We start from the raw sequence: 18,909 nt of genomic DNA, 5'->3' as shown, positions 1-18,909 counted from the left end.
TGGTTCTCTTACAAAGGTGAACTCATGTAAATCACATAAGGTGACTTGAGGTCACATAAGGTAAACTCAATTTGCAGTTACATTCTCCCCTACAACTATACAAAAAAGTTACATTATAAGCCATAGAATGTATGTCACGCTCTTTCTCTGTCTCTCTCTGTCTTATTATCTTCCCCCTCTTTCTTCTTCTAGTCATCTTTTTTCTTTTCCTCCCACCCCCTCCTCCTTTCTCTCTGTGTGGCCAAGTTCAAGTTTCTCCATGAGCCTTCTACATGAGTATCCATTAGTGAACATTGAGAAATCTCTAGGTCAGTGTGGACTCTAGGTCCATGTGACACGATCCACAGGGCCAAAACAATGGAAGTAGATGCTCTTAGACAAGCCGTGGTGATGGACTTCAGGAATTTTCCAGTCACTAATTTATAAGGTAAAAAGAAATTCTCTGCTCATAAGAATATGAGTGTGGTCCTGTGTTCATAACAGTAAACTTTTACAGTTAAAACTAATGTTTCCACTCAGCTCAGAGCTGCAGAGCCAGTCACCCCTCTCCTGTTGTGTTTGACATTACAAGCTCTGTTCTTTTGCTTTCCAAGTGATTTCTAGAACAGCTTTCCTTTCCGCCTGAACAGTTCAGGGACAATGCCAGGACGATAGCCCAGCTTCCAGTCAAAGCACATCATCCTCAAATAAACTATACATTAAACACAAACCAAACAGAACTACAGTAAAAGTTAAGGTTTGGTACCACATCAATAGACAGGGATTTTTTCCATGTAATATTCTGTTATTACTTTCTTCAGAGTTATTTAATTGTTACTAAATTTGAACTTCCAAACTTGTACAAACTGAAAGCTAAGAGGTAATTTGTTCAAAAGTTTTTGTTTTTCCTGTTTATTGCAGTGGCGCATATATTTGTAACCCCAGGGGTTTTCTCTTCACTGTCTCTCCCTCCTGCTCTTGCCCTTTCTGTGTCTCTCTTTGCAAGTCTTTCCCTGTCCCTCTCTACCTGCCTCCCATTAGTAGGAAACCCAGAGCCTTGTACACGAACTCTGCCTTTGAAGTCATGAGCTACTGAACTGCATCCCACCTCCATTTGAAAGTTTCTCATCACAAATAGACGGATGGTCCAATTCATCAGACATTACTTAGATTTCAGACATTACTGTCGGGATAAAACATCCTTTATGATAATATATAGTAAAGAAAGTACAATTTTCTCATTACTGAATATTTGTATTCATTGAAAGGGACAGGTAATTGGGTATTTCCATTATCAAAAACTGATTAAAAGGTATGTCTGAAAAAGAATGGTGACAAGAAGAAGAGGAGGAGGAGGAAAAGGAGGAGGAGGAAGAGGAGAAGGAGGAGGAAAAGGAGGAGGAGGAAGAGGAGGAGGAGGAGGAGGAAGAAGAGGAGGAGGAGGAGGAAAAGGAGGAGGAGGAAGAGGAGGAGGAGGAGGAAAAGGAGGAGGAGGAAGAGGAGGAGGAAGAGGAGGAGGAAGAAGAGGAGGAGGAGGAAAAGGAGGAGGAAGAAGAGGAGGAGGAGGAGGAAGAGGAAGAGGAGGAGGAGGAGGAGGAGGCAGCAGAGGAAGTTCCAATAAATACTTACTCCCTAAGAGTAAGACAGGCTGCCTCTCCCACACGAACACGGAAGAGGAAAACACACTGAAGATGGTCACCCTGCCTAAGCTTATCTGTCAATTCTCTGTGTGTGAATTCATCTATCAACACAGGCCAATGAGAGCTGTTTGCCTTTGTGTTTAACTCAGGAGGAAGGAATTAGCATTCTCCACACTTGACTGGGAGTAGAACAATCTTCCTAAGTAGAGCCCTGGCATCTTTTCACCATATCAAGAGATATGAAGAACTGCGTGGGCTGTGTGCTCTCATCTGCAAGTAATATTTTTTCCTACCCGAGTCTACCCGAGAGCATCTGGAGATCACCATTATGCAAGAAACAAGGGGCTCCTGGAATCTACTAAGTGAACCCAGGATGGGGCTGAACATTTTGCCATGCACAAAATAACCCTCACTGAATGAATGCTCCAGTCCCAGATGCTGATAATCAGAGACGGGGAAACTAAGATCTAAACATGTCAAAGGGAGCGAGTCAGAGAATGCATCCATTGTGCCCCCTTCTCACAGATGCACCAGCTACAGGTCTGTGACGCACTTCAGCAACTCTTCAGTGACAGACGTTTAGCTCCCCACTTCCACTTCTTGCTGTCCATTATACCTCAATCCAAGGACTGAACGGTCAATTCTAGAAGTAGAGATGTTTATAATTTCCAAATCTCAGTGGTGAGGTAAGAATCATCACAATATCTAAAGTTTTTCTGAATTTTATATAGAATTCATCATGTCAGTACATGAGTGAAATTTTGCGTCTTTACTTACAATGAATACTCCCGGGCTTCAAAAAGAATGTTGGGACACAAGTGCTCACCATAGAGTAACAGTGTCACTGTAGAGTGTGTTTATAATTGCTCAGCTTAGTTGAGGAAACATGTTAATTCAAGTCCAAATATAACTCATTAATTTTAATGTAAATATTTGATAAAAGAAATATTGCAACTGGTCAAGGCTGAATTTTGAGAATGTACAGTGTCTGTACGTGGAGCTCAGATTCATCCTCAGATTTACCAAGGTGACCCAGGAATACCCAAGTTATATCATTAGAGATAGTCTAGGTTTACAATTTAAGGTTAAAATTGGAAAACTCTTTCAACTATAATGTTCTGGATCCTTCGAGGGTGTTCTATTAAGTGGTATAACCAAGATCACACTGCTCACGGAAAATAGCACCCACATATATACATCCAATCCTTACATGTGTAACTACAGAATCCTCATAAAAAGTTAAAAAGGAAAACTCATGCAGTATTTCTATTACACAGAAGAAAGTGGGTGAAATCGCAAGAACTGTGAACTAGCTTTTCTGGCACTTTTTGTTGTAAGAACCAGGGTTTGAACCCTGGCAGCCGTAGACCTAGTTCCCTTTCTGTTTAGGAATTGGATCCCTCTCACTTCTCGTCCTATGAAACACTCACATCTCCAGAGATTTTCAGAATCTTTCCCTTACTAAAGCATTGAGTTACCAGCCATTTGGTTAAAAAAAACACATGCTTACACATGCATGTGGACAACCCCACCACCACACACACACATACACATATTCATATATACTTCTTCAGAGCTCCAGTTCTAATGTGTCAATATCTTACACCCCTGAAGCTGCTCTAAAGTTTTCCAACTACTTGACGGTCATGTTTTTGTTCTATTCTGTTTCTCCACTGCTGCTAGTGTTAGGGCAGGGATGGATGTCGGCTCTCAGGGCCATTGCTCTCAGACGCAGCTTCTTTAGTCATTCATCCAAAGGAAGTTTTGGTACCCAGACGTATTTGTCAAACAGTGCATCGCATGCTGGAGATACATGACAAATCCTGCTAAGCCCTCCAGCCAGCTCTCATCTCCGGTAGGATTTAGACAGTAATGTCTGTCCAGTCAAGGTGTTAAGTGCTTTGCTACAGGTGGAGATCGTGTGCTTTGGGAGGAAAGAAAAAAATCCCACTTTGGCTCAAAGGGGGGAGTTAGTGCTTTGCATTTTCAAATCTTGGAAAAGAAATAGAAATGGAAGTTGCAGAGGCAGAGAAAAGAGAGTGTGACATTAAGGCCATACGCATAAAGGAACCAAGTGGAATGACAAAAGTGTATGTGAGAAGTGCAGTTCTCCCTGGGGTCGGAGAGGAGATGGCTCATGTGTGCCTGTTGAGAGAAGGAACGGCCATCTGGTCAAGGTTCTAAGAGTGAAGGATGCCACAGGTCCTGTTGGAGGCTCTGGAATCTGCCTTGTAGGCCAAAGAATCTTCTATAGAAATTTAAGTATAGGCAGGACTTGGTAATAATTGTAAACTGATGTGACTATTTTAGGAATAAGATGATGCATAGTCTAGAACAGTCCTTCACAAGAAGTGTTAAGATGTCACAATTATACTCACTGTGATAATGAATACTGTGATAATGAATAGACCATGTCTATAGAGAACAAGAGTGCATCAGGGACTAACAATGACTGAGGTTTAAGTCTGTTGAGTTGCTTTTACAGTGACTAATTCCCAGTGTCAAAAACATTTTCAGAGAAAACCATGAAAATAATGCCCCAACATCTTCAAAACCATATGGAGTAGAGGAGCTAAAAACCTCTTCATTCCACGTTAAAATCTGCATGACTTTGGTAGTATTAAAAGTATTGAATAAGCATCTCCCAGTACCAAAGCACCTTCTCATCTTTTCATACGAAGAAAGCCTTTAATAATTAAAGGCAATGGCTAATGGTATAAAACATGGTTAAATCAGAATCCTTTTGGTCCAATCAATATTACCACCATCATCTTAACCTCTAATGTTCACGTAAAAAAAAAAAACTCTCAACAAATTTACTGAAGGTGTTATTGTACATGTATGTGCATGTTCCCGTGTGTACAGGTGCATATTCATGAAGCCAAACAACAGCCATTCCTCAGGTACTATTTACTTATCTTCCTTTTGAATCATGGTTTCTCACTGGCCTAAAGCTTGCCAAATAGTCCAGGCTGGTTGGTCCTGTTTGTGGACCCATCCGTCTCCGTGCTTGAGGCACAGACGGGTGAGATTACAGCAAACACTGAGATCATAGGTGCACCCCATCATTCCCAGTGCTGTTTGTCATGTGGATTCTGGGGATGATCTGAACTCAGGTCCTCTCCTGAGGTATCTCCTAGTCGGAGATGTGCGCTCTTAGTTACCTACCAGAAACAGTTTGAGTTTGCAGGCAGACTTGCAGAAGGAAATTTGAATGTGACTTACCCACACCGTGATGAAATTTGTTTAAAATTTTCTGAGTGATACCCACATGTGAATAGAGATTTGCATTCAGGGGCAAAAGCTTGGGGGAAAGGATTAGCTCAGGGAGAGATCTGTAGACTCCCCACATCATCCCTGCATTTTAGTATACTGGAAACATTCATTATATTAGAAACACCCAACCTCTTTATGATAACATTTGTGTCTTTTCAAATCTCGAGCACTAGGGAGTTCAAAGCCAGCAGTGCAACGTAATGAACAGGTCACTCCTCTGGGATTTACACAGGAGTCTGGGAATTGTATATATGACCTTGTGCAGATTAGGAATATCAAGTATTCCTCCTCAGTGAGAGACACACCTAGTTGATTAAAGATAGAATTTCAACCTTAATGCTGTTGCTTTTGTGAGCAGAATTAAACTTAATATCATATGAATGTAAGTTTTTATGATTTAATTGGAGTCTTTTGGGAGAAATGCTTCTTTTGCTTTATAAAGAAGAGGGAAAAGAAGAACAAGAACAGTGGCAACGATTTACATGGAAATCAATTTAGGCCCGTGATGGAATTTCTTCCTAGACCCTTTCTAGAAGACACCCAGGAGAGGCCACACAGAGGTACCTAGGTTCATGTCCTGACTCAGCAAGGCAGAAAAGAACATTCGCACTGGTGTTCATGTTCTCAGTGTCGAAATGAAGGCAGAGATAGGTGAGTAGAATATTCTGGTATAGTCAACGAGCAGGCCCTTTGCTGACGTGCTCCAATGGATATTGTGTTGTATTTGAGAGCTGGTTTGCTTGCCCGTTTGCTGTGACAGAGAGTCTCCTAATGTGATCCAGGCCAACCTTCAGTTCATGAGGTCAGACCTTAGTTCATGTGATCCTCTTGCCCCAGCCTCTCCAGTAGGCTCACACCACCGATTTTGAATGATGATAACACTGTCTAGATACCAGAGCAGGTACTCGGAAGTGTCGTAAAAGGCTTGTCATTTTTGCAGCTATTTTTATACACCCAAAGATTCTTGTAAAGAATTCCAGGGGCGCTGGCAGGAACAGACAAGTGTAGTGAGTGATTATTAGGGTATGCACCCCTGAGTCACACAGAGCCCTGACAATGCTCTGCCCCGCACTCATTTGAGTTCTCATTTGACTAAAAGACAATTATAGCTAACTAGACAGATAACTAACAGTGGGAGCCACTGAGCTCCTGCAAAAAGACATTAAAGTTTTAAAAAGAGTTCTTTATAGGGAAGACGTTCACCTAGAAAGAAAACGTATGCACGAAAAGTGCAGTAACCACATAAATGTGTATTTCTGAAATGGGACTGGGCCACTCATAACTGAAGCCTCTCTCTGGAAACCCATTGCTCAGACCGTTAAGTAGTTCGTTCCTTGTGAGTTGGCGTAACTTAAAGGCGTAGACTGATTCTTAATCAGCTTTCAAGCTTGAAACAACAACAAAACAAGGCAAACAACAAAACTGGTGACATCAAAGGCTAAAGCTTGGAAGGTAAAGGAAAATTCTAGATGTAAATTAAATATCCCACAGAGATGTTCCTGACCTCTTGATGGCTGCAGAATATCACAAAGTGTTTTCCCAGGACAGGCGTTCATTAGCAACCCTTTCCTCATTTGGACAAAGCACTTGTTGACTGTCCTTTATGTTTCCTTACATAGATACTTAAGGGACTGGCGAGATTGCTCAGTGAGCAATGGCTTGCTATCCAGACTGAAGATCCACGTTCCATCACACACACACACATACACACACCGAACAAAAATGTAGTACATGGGTATTTAAATTTGTTTGTTTCAGTTCGGTGCATTTTGTGGCCTATGAATAAACAGTATTATCCATGAAACTGCAAACTCAACGGACAGCTAAGCTCTTTTCCTAGCATCTAGTTTCTCTGAGGTAACAAAGAGTGAACGCCTTCATGACCCTTCACACAAAATTCCCACACTGGTGGGACCCATTGGCCTAGCGTGTCCCTGCTTGAGGGGACGGGTGGGACTGAGAAGTTAAGACCTTGGCTCCACTTCGCTGCCATAAAACTGGACCTCGACATTTTCACCAGTAAAATGGGACGAATGAAAGCATCTGCTGCACTTGCTCCCAGCGTGGCTGAAGGGATTGAGATTCGCTAACCCCATAAAGTTTGCACAGTAGTGCTTCGCAGGTACGAGACCCCAAATCACTGCTAGACCATCAGAAAGGTCATATCAAGCCCATAGGAAGTTGACTTGGACTAAGAGTTATCTGACAACCATTCTGAGAAGACTTCTTTTATTCAAAAGCATACTTTAAGATGTAAATATACTTTAAAAGTATAATCTCAGATATAAATCTTCATGACACATGTTTTATACTGGTATAACGAGACTTGGGTTAGAAAATACTCAAATGTGATGGTAGACACATGGTAGATGGTAGGTGTCTTACAATCTAACATAAGTGCTTATTAGATATCGGCCCGAGTTACTAATAACAATGTGGTTCTCCCTTCCATGGTCCCAAAGATTATTAAAATAAAAGAGCTTACGACATGTGAACTGTCTTAAATCATGGGTATGTTTTATTAAAATGCTTGATGTGGGAAATCATTCCTGATATTTTTACAGGCTGTCTTTCTTTATGGACCTTGTACTGAAAAGGGTGAGAAAAAAGGCCAAACCAATACCGAAAGGTTTCACATCTCAAACTAGACTATTAGGTCAGAGCTAAGATCAATTAGCACCTTTCAATGACAGAGAAGGTTAAGTGAGACTTAGAAGGGACTCTTTGAAACTGTCTTAAACTTCCCTATAATTGTGACTGGATGGCCCCAAAGGGTTTCTGTTTGTTGTTTTGTCTGTTTTGTTTTAATCAGTTTCATCTCTTTTTCATGAAAAGAGAAATGAGGGTAAGGATAGTGGTGTGTTCTTTTTTTTTTTTTTTCACAGCCTTTTACAGCAAAGGCATGGACAGAGCAAGAGGAGAGTGACAAGTCACTAGAGCCTGCCCTAACGCACAATGTGTGCCACAGCAGTATGAAGTGACAGTAATGTTTACAGTGTCTTCAGACCTCTTAAAGCCAGCAAAGTGGCCTGTGATACTTTTGAATATGTGGCTCTTGTTTATTTTCTTCCACTCCAAGTTCAGGCTAAATGACGCCAGGCTTGGCCTCCCTGCACAAGTTCATGAATATTCAGCTCCTTGCACTCCAAACACATCAAGCTGTGAAATGTAGCCTTGAACACGGGGAACAGTTAAAGACACAGGGCTTGCACCTAACCCATCTGGAGGGCAAAGGCCTGAGAGAGCATGTCCTTTCTAAGTTCACCAGGAAAATTCCCTGAGAGGAGCAGGTACTCACCACCTCCACCCATTCTGTGTGGTGTTGATTTCTTTCACCCGGTAACCATTGTAATAAAATCCCCCAACTGCACTTCTGAATCCAAGTAGTTTAAGATAACTCTACTGAGACACGCAGTGTAAAAGAGTTGAGAGTATGGAAGGGTAATATCCATTCGAAAGAGAAACTGTCAGGGTTATGTTCCCGCTGAGATAATAACAAGGTGTTTCTCAGAAAGGTTTGCCCAGGTCCTCCACCACAGGGTTCCATACTGTTGATAACAGACTTTTCTGTTTGTTTCTCCAATGAGTGATCTGAAATATTTACAACCAGACAGTACCTAATTTTAGGTTTTAAGTGCTTTAACAGCTCTGTGAAACTCGATCAGCAGCTGCAGTACAGAAGTATGGTGGACGAGCCCCCCTGTAGCAGGGGCCTGTTCTTACTGAATGCTGAGTATTCTCAAGTTTACCCAATAGGAAAAAAAAATACAGAAGATAATGTAAAAACATAATAAATGCTCGCATTCTTAAATTACTTAGCACTTCACTGAATCCCCAAAGGGATTATCTTTCTTCTTGAATTCTGCATGAAACCTGTGAGCTTCCGCTGTATGCAAGTGAACAAAGCTTAAATTTGTCATCTCACAGTTAGAATGTGCATTTTCCCCCAAACTCGAGCTTTTCTATCAACAGCCATGTTTCTTTTTTCTACCACCTTACCCTTTCAAAGTTTCTACTCAATTTAACTCGGGCTCATCACATTTAATAAATGAAGGACCAAGCCACATAAATGTATTTTTAGACATAGCGTCAGCCACACAGAGCTTGCATCAGTGACAAAAAAACATGAAACTGGACACTGCATTTCCTATGGGTACGTAAAATTTATTTACACCATAAATCACAAGATTTAAAAAAAAAAAGAAAATTCAGAAATGCAGAATATACTTTCTTTTTAACCCAGGGATATCTGCAAATCTTCCTTCAAAAAGAAACTTCTCTACACAGACATTTTTTTTTCCAGCTTCTAGAAAATGCTTAAGTGTCCATTTAGTATGTCTTAATGAGAATAAAACCGTTCTTAAATCAATTTATTTTTTACACAAGTTGTAGGGTTTTGAAGCTTTTTTTTTCCAGTGGAATGTGCTAGCCAATGCTATGCCACAGACACAGCTTTAGTTTTGGAAATGAGAAATGTGTTATGTTCAATGAAATAAACATTAATAAAGAAGGAGAGGAACTGAGTACTCCTTTCTACTTCTAACTGTGAAATTCCCTTGGCTGGGGTCGTCTTAAAACAGGCAAGCAGCATGCTGTGTTTATGTGCATCCATCCACTTCAGGAAGGCAGGGAACAGGCTTCCGAAAACCAGCTTTTTTTCCAGACATACCCTTACTAGGAAGGACAAGAACTTAATCATTAGAAGATGAGGTTTCAAGCCAGTTCAGCTATGTTACGGCCAAAACTGTTAATGTCAAAGATTTTGATGTTGTTTTGCTTGGTGTTTGTTTTTAACATTTATGTGCAGAAATTACAAAAATGTTTACTTTTGAATTGCTTACGGCCTTTAATCAGGAGGAAGTAACTATTTTTTTTATGGTTTGCAAAAGTGGGGAACTTTTGTCTACGTTGGGTATTATTGCCACAAAACTCAAGACTCTGGCATTCCCTCCACACAAAACGGTCTGTCTCACGTTGCTATTGCTTTTTATTTTTAATTTCTTCAGTTAATATATTTTCAAGTACAAATGTCTTTGAATGCAAATCTCTTAAAATGCACCATAAAGCGTAACAAATTATTTTGTTTTAGAATTCTCTCCCTTCAGCCTCCGCTAGGTTTTGTTTCTCAGGTATAAGTCTGAGAAAAATGTTTGTTTGTTTGTTTGTTTTTTAATTAGAAAGTAGGTGACGTTTCTACAAAAATATCAAACTTTATTAAGGGATTGTATCAAATACAACCCATGTCCTGAAGAAGCCTTAAAACTTAAAAAAATACGTTAAATTAAACGAAAAGAACTCAGCAAACAAAAAAGCCACGGTCCACTTTCAGCGCTGTCAGTCACCCACGGGTAAATGAAACTCCAGAAGTTGTTGATGGGAGTCCGCGGTTGCTAAACACTCCTAAAGACTCCCACCTAAGTCCCCCAGGAGCCAGCGCTGAAACCGACAAACGCTAGAAGGTGCAAAACGGTGGCCCGGCTAAGAGAAGAGCAACAAAATGCCATATTCGAGAAGACGTATTTCGCTCCAACAATTACGTTGATCCCAGAGTGCCGAGCCAAAGGGGGTGAGGGAGAAAGAAAACTGTTAAGTGTGGGCTCTTAATGTGAAACCCAACCTGTTGGATCTCTTTAGGTATCAGATTTTGGAAGTGTCTGTAATGACAGCCAGGAAAGCAAATTAATGGCCAAGGGCCCACTGGGTTTGAACACGAGACTCCAGTTACCTCCTCACAGATCAAGTACACAACACACACGCACACGGAGGTGCCCCACGTGGAGCTGAGCAGAAACCAAAACACACACGCCACGCGCTTGGTGAGCCGCCACCTAGGTTGTCCCCGCGCCGGGATGCGCACTTTCCTCGGGGGGCCTCAGTTCAGGAGGCTCCCTGAATAATCCCTGCGCTATCGGGAGAAAAGAAGGCCACGCCAATCCCACCCAAACCGCAATCCCCGTTAGCCTCCCGGGAACTTGAATGATGGGTGGCTGTGAGCTAAGGAACTAACCTCCCAAACAGGGGAAGGGTGACGAAAATCAAATTGCACTCCCTTAGTTTTGCCACCGCTATGCTACCGGATTCGTTCAAAACTTCCCCAGTCTCTCTCAGAGAGATTGTGAAACTCGAATACAAAGAAAAGAGGGGGGAAAAAAATAAGTGCTTAATAGAAAGTATAAAGTGAAAAGTTTGGTTTACTGTGGCGTGCAAAATGAAAAGGGCTCATTCGGTCTGTCTCCGAGTCCCAGTTGACCAGGCTTTACAAGAGTTTAGAGAGCCATGGCCTCCCCAGACCCAGGGAGCTCTGAGAGAAACCTGCTCTCCCCAGCCTGGTCCTTGGCTTTGGCTTTGGAGAAGTTAGAATTGCTCCCCAGCATCCGCACCTGGAGCCAATGAACGCAACTCCTCTGACAAGGCGCCTCTAATTTCACAGACCCTGGCACACTGCAGGAGACATTCGTCCACGCCACATAGAAACCATTAAAGGAGGTCCCCACTGAGACCCATACCCAGAGATCAGGGCTCGGCCCCTGGGTACACGCACGCCCGGCTTCACACAAACCCAGGCGCCCACGGCTCTCCAGGGGACACTGAGGCAGCACCCTTACTCTCTGTAGCGAGTCATCTCAAAGTATTAAATGTCACCGGGTGGGAGTGGGAAGAGTGCAGGGCAAGCTCCCCGGACCACAGTGGGCAGGGTGCAGGCAGGTAGGATCCGCACTCGGGACGCGGGGAAACTCACTCAGATCCTGCGCCCTCTGCGCCCAGGGCCAGACAAGAGGGGTTCTTCGGGTCGTTGAGGGTCTTCCTGGGCAAAGTGCACCACTGAGATCCTAGCGACCCTGGTCGTGGGACTCCGCTGTTGGGGTCACCGGGGAGAACTCCAAGGCTCACACTCTCCTGCGCGCGTCTTTCATCCCCAGAGCCCCTCCACGCCCTACAAAGTGTCTAGGTAGCACTTTCTAGGGGACAGTTTGGGGGGAGGGGGAGATCATCCAAAGCTGGACACCGCCCCCGCCATTGGACTTCAGGAACCGGGTCGAAAGAACAGAAGACACTCACCTCTGGCGGCCCGGACCGCCTCGGGCTCCCGAAGTTCAATTGTCTGTCCCAGCCAGTGATCTGCGGGTCCGATCTGTGTATTTACTCGCTTTCCTTCCAGTGTCTAAGTTTTCCCTTCGCGCTGTGTCTCTGGTGAAAACAGGACATCCCTTTCGGCCACCCCCAACAAATGCTTACACAAGTGGGGGAGAAACAGGGCGGGGTGGGGGAGCCGGCTGCGAGGGGGAGGACGAAAGGAGCCGAGCCAGGGTCCCGGCAGCCGAGCGGCCGGGGGAAAGCAGAAGAAAAGAGAAAGCGCGCGCGCCGGGTAGCCGGGCGTCACTCCGCAGGTCCCCGCCACGCCGTCCCCTCTCTAGGGCGCCGACCCGGGTAAAGGTTTGCGCTCAAACCAGAAGCCGCCGGAGCGTGCGCCGCGCCGCGGGCAGCCTCTCCCTTGCGCTCGGAGCCGGAGCCTAGAGGCGGGAGAAGGGGGGGTATAGGAGGTGGGGGGACGTCGTCGCCTGCGCCCTGGGGCTAGGGTGGCCGCTGGGGGCCTCGCAGCGGGCCGCCGGAAGAGCGGGGGATCTTGGCAGGCGCAGAAACCCTCTCTTTTTATTCAATCTCGGGACACTGCCTGTTGTCATCGGCTTTTTTTTTTTTTTTGCCTTCTTTGCGGTCTCGCGTGGGGACCTCCGGGGCTCCGCGAGTCTCCGGTGGCGCCGCGGTAATCTCCGCGCCCTCTGCGCCGCCCCACCCCGCCCCCACCCCGCCTGGCGCTGGCCCCCGAGGCCTTTAGACTGAAGGGACCAGCCCGCCACCGCGCTACTCGGTTCCCCCACCTGCTTCTGGGCGGCAGTCCCCTGACTTAGCTATAGCTCTCCTGCTACCCAGTGTGAGCTACGGGCCCTCAGCCATACTCCTTGTCACTTACCCCAAGAGAGGAGGCAGAAGGGACTCTTGTCCACTTGTAACAAAGTTAAACACCAATGGACACCAGCCTGGAGCTTGCTCTGGGCTGAGGAAAGAGCTTTTTTCTGGGGAAGTAAGCAACGAAGGAGTTAGGAGTGTGTGGATAGGCAGCGCTTGGAAGTGCCTGGGCCCCTTCCTGGCCGGGTGCAGCTATAGGCACCCCTCCCAGGCGCCCAAAGTTCAGACAGCAGTGACTTGACATCCAAAGGCCAGTCAGAACTGCTCAGGGCACACTGCTGAAATGACATTTTGAGTCTATGCCTTCCATTCATGCCTTTTGTACCCACGGATTTCATTTTTCACAGACAAATATAAATATCACTTGGAACAAAGCAAGGATAATCCCCAAATTTTACTCCATATAACAACACCTTTTCCTAAAATCCCATTGTCTATTCCAGTGACATCTGTCCTGCGACTTTGATAATGTATATTAACTCGTTTTGAATTTATTGTCAGTTGCTGTACTGGTCCCTTGTATTTGTTTAATTTCCTAATAATTATTAAGTCTTCATAAAAGATAACCAAGGCCCAAAGAAGTAGGAATAATTTCCCCCAAAGAGAATCGAGTCATCTCTAGCCACAAAGCTGCTTTAGCCTTAGAGATGAAAAAAATCACTTCTCTTCGAAGAAAATTTCGTTTTAATATTTTTATTAACTAAATTACATTCTGAATTTCTTTCAAAAAGACATTTTATCCTTCACTTGAGCTTGGTTTTATGTTACGAACGGGAGCCCTGTTAGAGTTCAAAAGGAAAATCCATACTGAATACTTGTTTTTAATGAGCCGAGCATTGTCTACAATGATGAAGAGGAAATGGGAAAAAATGCTGGGGCTTTAAATTTAAACTGATAAAGGTAGTCTTCTCTCTCTGCTTGCTTATTGGCTGTTCCTCCCACAGATCTTTTTCAGGGAGCTTGAGCAGGGTCAGAACCCTTTTCTGGTTCTCTGAGTGGAAGATTTTATGGGGGTGGGTTGGAGGCCTTGAGAAATTTACCCAGAGTGCATTGGTGGGTTAAAGAGAAGCACAAGTTAGTATATACTCAAGGGACAACAGCAACAAGGAGACCTCATTCATTTTACTGTCTCCAATTCATAGCTCAAAGTGGTCTGTTGTTGTTTGTTTGATTTTGGTGTAACTTGGCTCCAAATGACAAAGCTGCTATTCAAATAAGTCACAATCTATACTTTTAGCCTCTACAATGCATTCAGTAGTTGTGCTTGTCACGAAAGCAGTCATTCTTTCTGATACACTATGCATGCTGGTGGTTCAAATAAGTGACAATAACAATGAGTCCCTTAGTTCTGAATCCTCCATGAATACAGCAAATGCTGTGTTGGAACTCAGAAGGGACTGACTACAGTAGCAGTCTCCTCAAAAGCTAGGGAGCACCCATTTCTTTTTGGTACAGGACTTCATATGTTGCTTTTATCTCTTAAAAGGGTGGAAAAGATTCATATTTAAATCCATTTGATAGTCTAACAAATTATTGGGGGAAAAGAGGCAGTCTGTTTCCTAGCTGTCTTCTTTTAATAACGACCCAATATCAGCCTTTCCTCTCGAGTTCAGCATCCCCTCAACTTAAGTCCTCCTTCCATTCTCCTTACAAAAGGGGTTCTAGATCTGCAGGTAAGCAGGTAGACAATAGGCTCAGGCAGAATCCCTTTTCCAGTTGTGTGGGGAAACCACAGGAAGACCAAGCTACTCATCCTTGCTGTCTTCCAAGGTAAACATTTCAGCCCACTAACCTCAGAGTCAAGGGTATTTTTCTCCCTCACAACTTCTTATCCATATATACAAATACATTCCTAAGAATACATTTGCAGCTGTCTCTCAGAAACCTCTGAATTATTCATAAAGTACTAATTATTCAGCTTCTTAATCAATCACTATGCGTATACTGCACAGTTGCCTTCCAGAAGTGAAATAAATCGACCTGTGCTCAGTCCACAACTGAGAGTTTGAACAGTAATCCCAAGTCTTCAGGTCACTGTTACCAAATAAGGCAGTTTATGTTGTTCACTCAACAAAGCTATGTCTAGCTTCTGTTAAACAACCGTATAATTATCCACAAGTCACCTACACTGTGGTAGTAAGTGTATATTTAAACACGACGCGTGTCATTTTTAAATGGACTTTTATTATATAAGTTTAGTTGAGAAGTAAATCTTTCTATTGCCACTGTAAATGGAACCCAAAAAGAAATGACAATCCTATAAGTTGAATTCATAATAGAGAAATAGTATTGTTCCCTATATCACCTATGATCATCTCAGAGCCGTTTAAGAAACAATGATTTAGAGCTCTCAATCCCAGATTTCCCAAAATATATTTTTAAACATTCTTTTCCTACCACTCTAGAGAGATGTTGAAATAGGTCTAATTAAATTCTGAATGTTTTTATTTTGAAATTTTATGTTTAGTGTGTGTGTGTGTGTGTGTGTGTGTGTGTGTGTGTGTGTCAGTGTGAGGATGAGGGGCAGGAGGTTGGGGGTGGGGAACATGTGGGATTCAGTTCTCTTGTTCACCCTGTCAGACCTGAGGATTAAACTCAGGCTTTCGGGTTAGCAGCAAGTACATTTATCAGCCCCCTCACCAGCTCTACAAGTTACTTCAGATACTGTTCCTTAGTCTAGTATTATCTTCCTTCTTAAAATATATTTGAGGTCTCTAAAGTTGAACGGTTCTTTTAGAATTGTAATTGCTCCAGGGTTTTATAGCTGTTTGACTTGGGTGGGGGGAACACAATCTATAAATGAGTAGTGAAAAAGGAAGACTGTCCTATAAGACAGTACCAGTTTCTAGTTATTTACTTCTCCTGTTTTCCTTTCTGCCCCTTTCTCTTTTCATCTGAGGCCTTATAACACCATGGCAGCAATACTGACTGGCCCAGAAGGTTGGTGCCACCAAGTTCTAGATGACAGGGAGCAAGGCAGGAAGATCAGAAGACAAGAGACACCCAAAGAACCCAAAAGAAAACATGGAGAAGTCCCAAAGTCAGACACCTGCCACAGAACTCAGGAAGAGTTCCAGAGATCATCAAGTCCTCCACAATGCAAGGCACAGTGTGAGAATATCTATAAATGTCCAGAAAAAAAAAGATACTGGGGAAAGGGTTAGACAAAACAGTGGGAATGTAAAAGATTCCCTTACAGGCAGTTCCCTGCACTCCATGCCTGGGGGTTGAACACCACCACAGTTAGCATTCCGTGTTTATTTTATAGTTGCGTATGGCATTCTTTTGGCATGCACTTTTGTATAAGTCAAATTAGACAAACAAAACACTCCCGGAGCACAGAATCCCAAACACAATTTTTATCTCAGTTTCATTGGAAAGCAACCTTAAGAGGAAAATAATACCATCATTTTAGTAAGAACAGATTTTTTTTCCTTAGACGCAAGGGCAAAATCACCAGCCACATCCTACCACTACACCCCAAAAGAAAAGAAAACAGAGGGCCGGGTATTTGGAGAAATAATTCCACAGCAAGCCTCTGGAGCACCCTGGTTGTGCACCTTTGAACTGCGGCTGGAAGCAGGCTCAGGTCTTGAAAAACTACAGTCAGTCAATTGTTTCTCCTGAACTCCTGAGCCAAATCCTTTGAGCTTTGGAAGAATGAAGTTTTAAAGGCCAGCCTCAACGGGAACAACGTTGACCACTGTCTACGAATGACAGACTATTAGAACAAATGAGGATAAACAGGAATCTGAAGTTCTGTGCTGCTGGTTGCCCAAAACTGTGTAAATAAACAACCTGAGTAATTTTGTGCAGACCGATCAGACTTTAATGTTTCTACTAGTTCTTTAAATTGAAGAAATGCGATGGGCGGAGCCATACTCTCTAGGGGTACTCTTGAAACCCTCTCCTTCCTGGCAGCTTCTAAGGGAAAGGGATTTCTGGGAGAGAGAACTCCATCATATTTACTTTTCAATTCTCTTTTGAATTCTTTACTCGAGCTAAATCCTTTTAGTATTACAGCGTGCAATCCTCTCTCACTTCCATGTTTCCAGCCAGCCCTCAAATGTTTATAAACACCCAGAACGCCCACTTCTGTTAACTGCGTTAAACAAACAGCAGACTTTTTAACCTTACTGCAGCTCGGCCTCCTCAAACCCTAAGTGTTCCTATGGTGTGTCTCTGCTCTGTGCCCAGTTTCTCAGATGGTTCTTCTTTTTGGAGGTTCCTGACGTTGTATCCTAGGGGTGACCTCATTAGTTCCCCCAGAAGGACTCCTGCTTTTCTTTCTTCTGTGGCACTGTGTTTTGGGTTTCCTTTAGTTGCTTATCAACCCTTGTTCCCTTTAACTTGTAACATGCACAGAGAGAGAGAGAGAGAGAGAGAGAGAGAGAGAGAGAGAGAGAGACAGAGAGAGAGAGACAGAGAGAGACAGAGAGACAGACAGAGAGGGGGGAATTTGTTTCTCCGTTTTCACATCACATGGTGTTTTTCTTGGCATATTGCTCTAAAGCTGATTTTTCTACTCTTTCACCGACATATGTGCAAATGACAATATTCAGAATGTGAACAATGGTGCTTTATTGATCCTTTAATATCATTGCTTCAAAATCACCTACATTTCAAAATGAGAAAGATCTAATTAAATCCTACCTCCATCTTCTTCCTCGTCTGTTTTTGAGATAAGGTGTCATGTAGCCCAGGTTGTACTATGTAGCCCAAGATGGCCTTCAGCTTCTGACTCTGCCTTCACTTCAACAAGCTAAGTACAAATGGGCCCCACTGTACCTTGGCACTATCTTTCTATGCAACTCTTTAATCTTTCCTTTATCTGCTTATGAAAATATCCAATAATTCCACCTAAAAGCCTCTGAATATACAATCCAACTGCTACTGGAAAAGGAATTCAATGTTAGGGAGAATATAACATTGATTTTAACAATATTTAAAATAGTGAATTGAAGACTGTAGTAGTCACATAAAATACCCACAAAATCAAGTTTGGAACACTGTTCATTTTAAGTACATAATCACCTGAATCCTTTAAAATAAAACCGTTATGATACAATATCATTAAAAGCTGTAACGAATATTTTGTATTGTTCCTTCCATCATATTTAATGGCAAAATCAGAAATATTTTCTCTGCCCAACCTTTTTAAATTTTAAATATACATTCTCAGCACTTTCCCCAACACACCTTTAAATATTAGACTTTACCTGTTCTCTTCAAACTTTCATTCTGCCAGGATGTTCTGAGAAGGTAGTAAATGGGCATAAAGGGAGGAGAAAAAGCGAGAGGAGAGGAGAAGAAAAACAGAAGAAGGGGCACAGGAAGGCAGAGAAGGAAGGAAAGAAAGAAAGGGGAAAGACAGAAGGTAGATCCCCTAATTCCCATTTCTCTGTAATGAAAATGCGACCCGTTAGACCATCATCAATGTGTGGTTCCTTTCTTACTCTTTATCTCCTTTGATGACCAATCTTTTAGGAGTTGTGAGTTTTTCCCTTCTGTAAACGAAGCTCCATTCTTCTCTGCTCCGAGAGTCTATTTAAAACTGTTCTGGTGTCCTCTAAGGCACGGACAACTGCTCAAAGCCAGTGCAGCAAACTAAAACCTGACCTCCTTTCTCTGTCTTGCATGATGTCTTGGATCCAGTAGATATTCCTTAAGTATTGTCTACTTTCTAACCCGATTACAGTAGGACAGGAAAGGATTCAGAATCTTGAGGCTCTTCGTCTTGGGTATTTTATTGGTTTGGGGAATTCCAACTTATATATAATTTGATGTGGCTCTGAACCTGAACAACTTCTCCTTTTCCTATTTTATTCCACCTGGATAAAAAACAGATAAATAAACCGACTACTCTACATAACCAGAAATAAAGCATTCTGCACATATCCTACAAGTTAGAACATGTGCTGAGTATCCACCACCACAGGATAACTTGGAAAATAATCTATTGGGATGCACAGTTCGGTGGGGACAGCCTCCTGATGTGGAGAACAAAGCATCCACAGGGCAGGGAGAGTGAGGGTAGACAAAGGCAGGA

The 18,909-nt window shown here is 43.0% G+C and overlaps 1 protein-coding gene and 1 long non-coding RNA gene across 14 annotated transcripts in view; one reads left to right on the top strand and one right to left on the bottom strand.

The window, feature by feature from the left end:
- The window catches only part of Eya4 (EYA transcriptional coactivator and phosphatase 4), a 243,702-nt gene extending 230,714 nt beyond the window's left edge, over positions 1 to 12,988 (bottom strand). For 9 of the 13 annotated variants that reach the window (XM_039103304.2, XM_039103308.2, XM_039103311.2 and 6 more), the window contains exon 1: positions 11,955 to 12,390. The gene's annotated coding sequence lies outside the window, so the exon portion shown is untranslated. Of the gene's footprint in view, positions 1 to 11,954; positions 12,391 to 12,864 lie in introns of those variants that run through there. The other 4 variants (XM_063282825.1, XM_063282826.1, XM_063282827.1 and 1 more) reach the window with 2 other exon arrangements.
- Positions 12,989 to 13,026: 38 nt separating this feature from the next.
- On the top strand, positions 13,027 to 16,675 carry LOC102554376 (uncharacterized). Its single transcript, XR_349895.5, has 2 exons — positions 13,027 to 15,971; positions 16,300 to 16,675. It is a non-coding gene; the product is annotated as an uncharacterized LOC102554376 (long non-coding RNA).
- The last annotated feature ends 2,234 nt before the right edge of the window (positions 16,676 to 18,909 follow it).

Source organism: Rattus norvegicus, chromosome 1, assembly GCF_036323735.1.
Source record: "Rattus norvegicus strain BN/NHsdMcwi chromosome 1, GRCr8, whole genome shotgun sequence".
In the NCBI taxonomy this organism is placed as follows: Eukaryota; Metazoa; Chordata; class Mammalia; order Rodentia; family Muridae; genus Rattus; species Rattus norvegicus.
Note: the sequence above shows the minus strand (reverse complement) of the source record. Positions and strands in the feature narration are given on the sequence as shown.